Here is an 11,108-nt window from a genome sequence, read left to right on the forward strand (position 1 = left end):
TTTTATGGTAACCTCAGTGGTATAAGACTTTGGCAAGTATAGATATGGTGGGAAACTCTCTATATACATCAACGCCTCTAACCCTTAAGACAATGAACCAGCACATTATTCACAGTTTGTAAACTGGGAAGAGAAATCTCAAAAGCATTTAAGAAATTGAACCTCAAAGCATTTTAGTAACTAGCCCAGTATCACATAGTTAAGAAATAGGACAGCGTGATTCAAACTGAAATTTGCTAAGAAAACAACTATTCTAATTTATCATAGAGAAACAAAATTATGTTTTCTGAATCAATAAAACCTTGGTGAGCCAGGAGCTGGTGGCTCGTGCCTGTAATCCTAGCTACTCAGGAGGCTGACAACAGAGGATCGCTGTTCAAAGCCAACCCAGGGCAGAAAGTCAATGAGACTCTTATATCTAATTAACCATCAAAAAACCAGAAATGGCACTGTGGCTCAAAGTGGTAGAGGGCTAGCCTTGAGCTGAAGAGTTCAGAGACAGTGCCCAAACCCTGAGTTCAAGCCATAACTGACCAAAAAAAATTAAAAATCAACCTTGGTGAACTTTCCACATTTTGAATATTCCTGTTAAGGAGCATCTAAACAAAGCTGGATATTATAAAAGTTTTTACCTTAGAGCAAAATAGATGCCAGACTTTTATCAAACTTCCACAGTAGTCCCATTGTGACTCATGGAAACCTACCACAGTGGGAAGTTTACAGAAAAATGGAAATTATAAGTAATTAGGGAATTCCTCTGTGTCCAACCTGAGCTTTTATAGCCGGTCTTCAAATGACTATACTTATATATAATACAACACGTACTTGTATCTCAAAATAATTATGGTGAGTGAAAAAAATCATGCAAAAGAGTACATACTGTATGATCTCATTTATGTAAATTTCTCAATCTTCAGTGACATAAGCAGTTCAGTAGATAAATAGGGACTGACAGAAAGGCATAAGGAAATATCCAGGGATAATAGATAGATTCATTGTCTTCATCATGGTGATAGTTTCACAGTTGTGTATATACATATATGATAAATTGTACCAAACTGTACCCTTTAAAAACTGTGTAGTTTATTGTCTATTATTCCTCAATAAAACCTTAAAGCTGGGGCTATCTAAACGAATGTACCAGGATAAACATTTCCAAATAAAATATACACATAAACACAAAAACTTAAAAAAATATTTCTAATTCCCAACAATCCCTTTGTCTTCTGAAGTGCCCAATACATATAAGGATTTCCCAGCAGCTATGCTGTGCCACGTGATCCTGCCTTCCTCTCCAGAGCTGATGCATCTGACTGCAAGTCCAGAAAAAGGATCCACAACACTCCTTCTGTGCACCCCGCAGCTCCGTGCCTCCTTGGCTCACCAAACAAATGGCCATTTTAACTCTTAGGTTTCAGAATGTAAGTATTTGGCCAAGAGATTCTATCCAGTGGTTTCTGTGGTCTGCAACCCTGGGAGAAGAAAGAATGAAACAGACATTAATTCATTCCATTGATACTTATTAAGCTTTCACTATCACAAATGCCACATTTAAAACAAAAGAGGTTCAACTAGCAAGGAGGATCATTGGAGGCATTTCTCCAGGGCCATTATGTGCCAGGTACTGTATCAGACATGTTCACATTTTATCCAAATACTGAAAGAGCCTGTACAGAATGCTCATGATTACAGTTGGGAGAGCTAGGCTTCAGAACTCAATTAATTGTATAAAGTCAAAGAGGTCCTGGCAGGTTCTGCATACAGTATTTGAGCCTAGGTCTAACTCCAGAGGCCATTATTTTTCCATTGTTCGCATTCTGTTTCCTTGAATGCTCTTACCTGAGTAGAGAACTCACACTGTCCAGCCACATGGCATGTAACTTTGGGAGCCAGGGATCCCATGAAGTGGTTTGCTGCCTGCAGCTTGAGAGGTGTTGGCCCTTAGGGACTCAGGTCTCAGAACAGATGAATGATCTGTTCTGGAAGACAAGAGACAATTGGGAGTCCTTTTTCCCTAGTGTTGATATCTGTTATTCAGTAATAAAACTTCCTCTTCAGAGACAAAGGAGTAGCAAATAAAATCCTGAAAATAAAAATGGTCAACCACAACCACAGAAAATGTCCTAGCAATGCCACCCTCGAAAACAAATCAAAAGATAATGAGGCTGTAATATTCTTCCCGAGAAGTCGAAGGAACTTTGAACACATGTGAAAGGCTGAGGTTGAAAGCTGCATTTGTACATGAGTACCTGCTAATCATTTCTGCTGCATGAGCTCAGTGAGAGCCAGAGATCTCACTGTACTTTCTTTCCCTCAGGGCTGTCAGTCCACTAGAGCAGCAGAAGATGTTCATTTGCAGTTTTAGAGATTGCAGTATCATTTAAATGTGTTCCTCTTCAGGTAAAGTAAAGCAAAAAGGAAATCCTTAGATCTTCACATTGTACCTCCTTCCCTGTGATCTGCCTGTAAAAAAATGAAAACTGCATAAAATTCATGTGCACTGACAATCATCAGAGTATCATTTATGAGAGGAAAAATTGAAACAAGCATTCAATAATCTGTTAATGTTAACCAGAACTATATTCACATGATAAAAAATATGCACATGTTAAACACCAAAACAATATGGGGTAACTTGTGATATATGCTAAAGGATTAAAGAAAGAATGGGTCCGAAACTAAGCATGTATTCTGCTAAAACATGTGATGTATGTTAATGTTAGTGGGATAAAAAGATTATACCTAAATATTAACAGCAGTAAATTCTGAGTCTGTATAAAGCGTTTTTATTAAGTTTATTGCTTAGTAAATAGTAATGTACCAGTGGTAATATCCTAGTTTTAGCAAATATCATATAGTTACATAAGCTGATAACATTAGTGGAGGCTGAGTAAGATATATGGTAATTCTCTATACTATCTTTGTAACTGTGGGTATAAGATTTTTGTTTAAATAAAATGTTCTAAATATGACAAGTCATAGTAGGAGTTACAGCAGAAGAAAAGTTATTATTTATTCATGAGGGTCCACAACTTAGCTCATATAAGTTGTTTATTTCCTGGGTGGGTCTTTTTCTTCCTTCTACTATAACTTCTTATGGTCTAGAGTGGCCCTGAGCTTTTCTGCTGTCTCCCAAATGGCATAGACACTAATGCTTAACTAAGGCTGGTTGAGCTGCCTTGCAAAAGAAGACACTAAGAGACACCAAAAGATGAATTGTTATTTCTGTTCTCCTTTTTGCAAAAGCTTATAAATCATTTTAAAACTGCATTAGATGAACAATAGAAAAATGTTAAAGGTTAATTTATTTGAAACACATAAAACTGCATTTTTAGTCCAAAGCTATCTGATATCTTCATTTATATAAAGTTCTCCTTAAATAATACATTTATGTTAATTTGAAAGACAGGGCTACTGAAGCAATGCCTAGCACGTATCAATATAGGCTTTATTGCATTATTATTTCTTCCAAAAGAACCTCTTTACTCTCTCAACTACATGCATTTTCTTCTCCCCTAAGAGCTATGTAAATAATAAAATACTCTCTAGAGATTTGAGACTAATTGCTAAACACACAATAAAAAACCACATCATGCCAGGCACTTGTGGCTCACAACTATAATCCTACCTACTCAGGAAGCTGAGAGCTGAGGATTATGGTTCATAGCCAGAGTAGAAACTTTATCACCAGTTAACAGGTTAAAAAGCTAGAAATGGGAAGTGTGGCTCAAGTGGAACAGCGCTAGTCTTTAGCAGAGAAAGCCAAGCGAGAGTCTAAGGCCCTGAGTTCAGGCCCCAGCACAGGCGCACACACACACACACACACACACACACACACACACACACACAAAAAAAAAAAAAAAAAAAGAAAAAAAGAAAAGAAAAGAAAAGAAAGAAGAGAAGAGAAGAGAAGAGAAAGAAAAAGCAAGTGTCATGACACACTGGTATGTATTAATCAGTTGTGAAACGTGTAGCATGCAATTCATCACTATTTAAAAAAAAACTCTTGGGGCTGGGAATATGGCCTAGTGGAAAAGTGTTCACCTCGTATACATGAAGCCCTGGGTTCGATTCCTCAGCACCATATATATAGAAAAAGCCAGAAGTGGCGCTGTGGCTCAAGTGGTAGAGTGCTGCCTTGAGCAAAAAGAAGCCAGGGACAGTGCTCAGACCCTGAGTTCAAGCCCCAGGACTGGCAAAAAACAAAACAAAACAAAAAACAAATAAAAAAAACTCTTAAATTTGTAATTGGCTTGTTTTTTGCCTCTTAATATAAATTGGCATAGATTCAAGATAGATGTTGTAAGGCCTTACATTCACCCTCGCTCACTTCATCCCAATATGAGTTTTTGAGTGGGGAAAAGGTCCAGGCACAGACACAGAGGAGGCTGTGGTCCAGCCACACCCTGCAGCAGAGTCTGATCCTGTTTCACCAGAAGACAAAGAGACTTCACTGCTGTGACTTCCACATGCTGAGGACAAAGTCTGTTCATCTATCCACCTATAAGAAGTTCGTTTGAAAGGGAAGTCAACCTAACTTTTAAAAGAACAGATTTTGGGCTTTGGGCCATGTCCATTTCAAGTAATGCTGCTTATACTTTTTGAAATTAAGCAATGTTTTTCTTTTCAAATGACATCTTACAATTAATTCATTTGCCTAACAATTTTTCCTAAGTGCTTACTGTATGCCAGATAGTGTACTGCTATTGCAATTAATAAAACAGATTATGTCCCTATGCACAGTAAGTTAGTTGTAGGGACAAAAGTAAGTCAAATCAATACTATAAAAGAATTATAGCTGGGCACTGGTGGCTTGCACTTGTAATACTAGCTACTCATTAGGCTGAATCTGAGGTATGGTTTGAAGCCTGCCAAGGCAGGAAGGAAAGTCCATGATACTTGTATTTCCAATTAGACATTAAAAAGCCAGAAGTGGAGCTAAGGCTCAAGTGATAGAGTGTTAGCCTTGAGGAAAAAATCTCAGGGACAATGCCTAGGACCCTGAGTCCAAGCTCCAGTACCAGCACACACACACACACACACACACACACACTATAAAGACCAGAAACATACTGAGATGAGGAGATTGGGAAAAGTCCTTTGAGGCAGTTGTATTGAACAGTAGGTAAGAGACCAACAGGATCAGATAGGGGCAAGCAGGAGAAACAGCAGGAAGGCTGCTTCATACAAACCAACCCAAGTTTGTGACTGTATGTGAAAACATAGAGTGTTGCCAATTTGCATAACCATGTGATTTCTCTCTTGTAATTCTCAGCAGCCCAGGTAAAGAGCAGAGAAAGCTTATTTGAGATAGAACAGAATTGGGAATTGGCAGTTCTGCAGACACTGTGCAGGGTCTAGAAAGTGGAGGAGCTGAAGGCGCTGTTGAGAAAAATAGAAGATCATAGAGACCCAGATTTACCTGAGTAGATACTTTTCTAAAAACTCCTATGTTATCCTTTCAGAAATCCATGCACACATTTAGAACTGCCCAGCAGAATCCACTAAGATCTGGAGATGTCTGAAAGAGAAGTGAAAGTTCACATCATCACAATTTTATCTTTTCTTAGAAGACACCGTCTATATATCACCAAATGGAGCTGCAGGCAGCACTTTGCTTTCTTCAGTACTTTCTTATGACTTTATCCCTGCTTCAAGGAACACTGCAAAACTCTGTGATCACTCACCATGCCCTACACGTTATCCACCATTAACATAAATCAAGGGTTTGCATTTGTAATTTATGTTTTAGCACTTACAGAATACCTTGCTAGTTATTTTAAATAGATAAATCAAATCAAAATTTTGTTAATAAAATATCAGAGATGTCATAAGACCTTTGATTTATTTAACGATGTCTAACATTTCTTGGTCTCCATTTATTTTAAGTTTTTAGGAAGAAAAATGGCTAGCTGGCTCATCCTGCTCTTATTTTTATTCCTTCATTTAGAAGATTACATCTCAGCTCTCAAACCATTTCTAATAATAAGATATGCAATTTAAAAGAATAGACATGATTAAGATTAATTGATATAGTTTCAGGTATATCCGAATAATAGATTAGTCTGAACAGCACATTTGATTCATGTCTTACAGTTAAGCTTTTACATTTCAACTGCATCCAAATATAAAGAAACGTACTCCATATTTTCTTAAAAGCCAAAACAGCCTATGCAGTAGAAAGAAGTAAATATAAACTAAATATTGGCTATACCAATCACGTAGCTTACAAATTATATGTATTCATAGAGGATATAGCAATTTAACACAAGACAAAGGAAAATTTTTCCCAAGAACAACACAAGGGTCCTTCTAAAAGTGGAGGTCAAGGAAAGAATAAGAATTCAATACAAGGAAGACAATGGGGAAAAAAAAGATAATTTTGGTTAAGCACAGCGTAGAAGGCTACTTGCCTCTTCTAGCAAAGACATATACACAAACACATCAGAGACAGATTCTTAATTTTAGGAGCCAGTTTACCGATGTTCTCTATAGAGTCTGAGAAGCAAGAGGCTCATAATTAAGCTTTGATATAATCACCAAACTTGTATATATGAATAATTTCTGTCCCACTTACATGGTGTATGTATGTATTAGATGCTTATGAAAACAACATAATGAATCTACTTGCTTTCTGCCACATATTTGAGAGTAGACAGCAGAAGGATTCATAGTCTGACATATTTTAAGACCTAAATGTATCAAATTTTCTTCATATTTACTCATTAATACTGACAACAATGAAGAAAAAATCGAGACTAATAAGACTATAACATTATACATTATAAGATTATACCCATAAGGAATACTGAACAAGAACATTTAAAGGTGTTATTAAAACTACTGTAGTTCTTTGTAGAAACTCAAGCCTAAAACAACATCCTCCTCTTAATTTCACTTATTTTCCTTATTGTTCAAAATGAAAAGAAATAGGATGCTGCTCTCTTCTCTCACCATTAGGATAGCTCACCAGTGCTCCACTGCACACTCATTACTTGAACTCATACTACTCCTCACTCACACCTACCCACTTGCCATGTGCACACATTCAGAATCATATGGCCCAAGAAAGAGATAGATTATAGCTTAGAGTATCAATTGTAAAGCTTACAAATACCTTTTTAAAAAAAGAAAAAGAGTTGTTTAAGCCCTTAAAGTTGTCCAAAGAGACCTACCTAAGAACAATTAGGAACAAAAAAGTAACAGGATTCCCAGTAAGAGCTAATGCATGGCAAAGCCATTTCTTTTTTTTTATTTTTTATTTTTTAATTAAATTTTATTGATAAGGTGATGTACAGAGAGGGTATAGTTACATAATAAGGTAGTGAATACATTTCTTGTCATATTTGTTACACCCTCCTTCATTTTTCTTTCCCTTTCCCAGTTCAGATAAGCACATATACAATATCCATTGTACCAGAATCATATACAGTGACCACAGGGGGTACGTCAAAGGAAATTCACCTAGTGCATTAAACATAATGACAACAGTAAAATTCTCCTGTTTCCATCTCTTGGAGTTCATTTTGCTTAGCCTCATCTTATTTAATCATATGTATGTAGCTGTTGAGCTATTGTGCTCCTGGCAGGTCTATCCTAGACCTTTTTATGTTTATTTAGTAATTGTTTGGTTTTAGAGGCATGATGTAAAGTCACTGACCAAAATATGTAGAAATACCATTTGAAAAGAAGTTTGTTATTTTACAGACATGATCTCTACTGTTCTCCCCTCCTCCTCCATCAACCACATATCAGGGAGACCATGCGCCTTTGTCCTCTGTGCTCTAGGCTTGTCTTGCTCAACATTATTCATTCAAGATCTGACCATTTCCCTGTGAATGCCATTATTTTATCATTTCTTTTTTTTTGCCATTAAGATTACCTTTATTTTAAGTACACATTAAACAAGAGATTGATTATCTAAAATCAAATGTAACACTTTTGAAAGAGACATATTCTAAAATAACTTATTTCAATGACAAATTAAAAATTTACTGAGTAGTCTGATTTCTAAGTTTATCTTGCTGTTAATTTCATTAAACATATTGACTATTTTTTCAGTAGGCAGACAATTATGTTTTACTTTAGAGACAATATTTTTTGTTGATTATTCAGTAGAATTCATTATGTTACCTAATATGCACAGAATGGAATTTTTTATGAAATTATGTAGGAAATGGCAAAGCCATTTCTTAAGAGAAAAAAAAGATTAATACTCAAGCTTAAATTGAACAGAGATATAGTGGTCAAAATAATTTTCAACAAGGAACTATGTTTGTACAACCTCATGTTGTCTATTTTTAAATTCTCAGTTTCTGTCACTGAGTGTCCGGTGATATTGTCCATACCGTGCAATGGTGATGCAAAAAATAAATGAGTAGCATAAGTTGAAAGAATGAGAAAAATCTCTGTATTCTTATAGCTCAAAGTCAAAATTCAAAGTCTCCATTACATAACCTGTCCAAGAAGATAAGAAAAATATTCAGGTACTTCAATTTATTCCCAAAAGTAAAGTCATCTTGTTAAAGTACTTCATAGCTCGTCCTTCTCGGAAGCTCTTGTCATGAGCCACCTCATTCATGTTCCCATTAATCCGATCTTAGCCCTCTCCATGTTAAAGCCTGGTGACAGTGATCCATGTGAACTGGATCCCTGACTAGGACTACGAAGGGAAGACTATAATCTGAGTAAATTGTTCTGAGATCGCTAAAGTTGATGCCAAAATGAAAAAGACAATAGTCACCACATGTTCCTTCTTAATAATTGAGCTGCATCTTATTAAGCCCTTCTCATCTAACTACCAACCAAGCAAGCAGAGTAAACAAAGATTTTAAAGGATACTTGAAAACTTAAGGTATTCTCAGAATCAACCTCAGAATGCTAGAATCCTGCAAAGCACCTTCTTTCTCCAACAATTTTATAAGACCCAAGTACGCTAAGCTGAAAACTGCATTAACTTTGGAGTAGACACTCTGGTCAAGTTACTTAAAACATTCTGAGAATACTTCTTCCTTTTTTAAAATGAGTTATCACTGGCAAAAAAGGGAAGAAGAAGAAGAAGAAGAAGAGGAAGAGGAAGAGGAAGAGGAAGAGGAAGAGGAAGAGGAAGAAGAAGAAGAAGAAGAAGAAGAAGAAGAAGAAGAAGAAGAAGAAGAAGAAGAAGAAGAAGAAGAAGAAGAAGAAGAAGAAGGCGGCTCTGAGAACAAAATAAAAAAGTCTGATCTTGTGCTGGTTCCAGGAGCCATTACCAAACCTATGTTGGCAGATATTAGCCTTGGGGTGAGCACAGTGATTCTGGCTTCTTGGCATAAAAAAAAAAAAAAAAAAAAAAAAAAAAAAAAAAACAACAAAAAAAAGAATCACGTCTCTTTTGCCATTGGCTTCTCTTCTCCTTCTACCCCCACCAATTGCAACTCTTCTCAGTTGTGGTATTCAGATTTGGAATTTCAACTGAGAAATACTTTGTATTGTTACCATAATCTTTCTCAGTCCCATGTGGTCTCTGACAAATGATTCTACAACCACATGTAATAATGGCTTCTGAGGAGCCATCCTGCAACTCTTAATAACAACCTCTCTTGGTATCAAATTATATGAGAATATTCTTACAGGAGAGATCTATTAATACATCTCCAACTCCAAACTCTACCTGAGGCACGTCATATACGAGCTGCAAAATATATATCATGACTCACTCAGGAAGGCCAAGCACGTGTCCTGTGGAGATGGACCTCTCGGAATCAAAAAAAGAAAGAAAAGACAATTGTACAAGAAATGTACCCACTGCCTTACATATGAAACTGTAACCCCTCTGTACATCACTTTGACAATAAATAATTATTTTAAAAACAAAACAAAACAAAAAAGCCTCATAAAATAGGACCTACTTTGGGCTGGATACAAGTTTTAAGTACTTTCTTGTAGTAATAATGATTTTCCTCTCATTCAGTTTTTTTAAGCTTTTATTCTTTATTGTTATTATACAGGTGAAATAAAGAGTGGTTACAGCTATATAAATATACTCAGGTAATGAGTACATTTCTTTTTGGACAACATTACCCCTTCCTCTCATTCAGTTTTATTGTTTCCTGTAAGCAAGTATTCTAGTAGTCTACACACATTACATCAATTCTACTGAGAAACAATTGGAAATGATACTGGAACAAGGAGACTGCACAGACTAAAATAAGAAAAAATCTATTTCGTCAAACTCCCAGTTATAGTTCTTGTAAAAGTTAGATAGATACATAGATACACACACACACACACACACACACACACACACACACACGTACACACACACACACACGTACATATTTTTTTCCTGTTCCTGGGCTGGAACTCAAGGCCTAGGTGCTATCCCTGAACTTTTTGCTCAAGGCTACCATTCCACCACTTGAGCCACAATTCCATTTCTGGCTTTTTGGTAGTTAATTGGACACAAGAGTCTCATGGACATTCCTGTCCAGGCTGGATTTGAACTGTGATCCTCAGATCTCAGTCTCCTGAGTAGCTAGGATTATAGGCACGAGCTACCAGGACCCAGCTGTAACAGTTCCTACTATTTTTCAGATAACAGAGCATTTAAGGATTCACAATAATATGAACATAAGAATTTCTTGAAATAGTGAGCCTAAAGTATCCTATATACTCTATGAGCTTTGCTTTGCATAATCACATCCCCTGCTTCAAAAGTAGGACTGTTGCTGGAACTGGGTTGTGGGATGGGAAAAAACATAGGTGAAGGTTAAGAAAGCAAAGCTCTCATGTAAACTTTGCTGAGATGGCCAGGCATTCCTCACCACTGATTTACATTCTTCCCTGCTGCATGCTTGCCAGTGCCTATTGACTATTAGAATATTAATAGGGTCTTGGTGACTGTCATTATTAATTTCAGAAAAGAACAAGGACATGCCGTGCCATAGTATTGACAGATTCGCAGAATATGTTAATTGTAACATTCATTATTCAGCTAAGTTGCTGTTTTTTTAGATGGGTCTTCTCTACTAATCATTTGGGTATTTAACAATTTCTAATCTCCAATGAAGTATGGTTCCTAAGCCACCTATTTAGATTTATTTACTTATATGTTATAACAATAATTCATT

The 11,108-nt window shown here is 36.3% G+C and overlaps 1 long non-coding RNA gene across 2 annotated transcripts; it reads right to left on the reverse strand.

The window, feature by feature from the left end:
* Nucleotides 1–1,061: 1,061 nt before the first annotated feature.
* Nucleotides 1,062–6,706, reverse strand: LOC125361047. Of its 2 annotated transcripts, XR_007212893.1 has the most exons (3): nt 5,423–6,706; nt 1,840–2,463; nt 1,062–1,472 (listed from the first exon to the last, which is right to left on the reverse strand). It is a non-coding gene; the product is annotated as an uncharacterized LOC125361047 (long non-coding RNA). The 2 variants fall into 2 exon arrangements; XR_007212869.1 differs by lacking the exon at nt 5,423–6,706 and having other exon boundaries at nt 1,840–3,196.
* Nucleotides 6,707–11,108: the final 4,402 nt, after the last annotated feature.

The sequence above is a fragment of the Perognathus longimembris genome, chromosome 1 (genome assembly GCF_023159225.1).
Source record: "Perognathus longimembris pacificus isolate PPM17 chromosome 1, ASM2315922v1, whole genome shotgun sequence".
Lineage (NCBI taxonomy): Eukaryota > Metazoa > Chordata > Mammalia > Rodentia > Heteromyidae > Perognathus > Perognathus longimembris.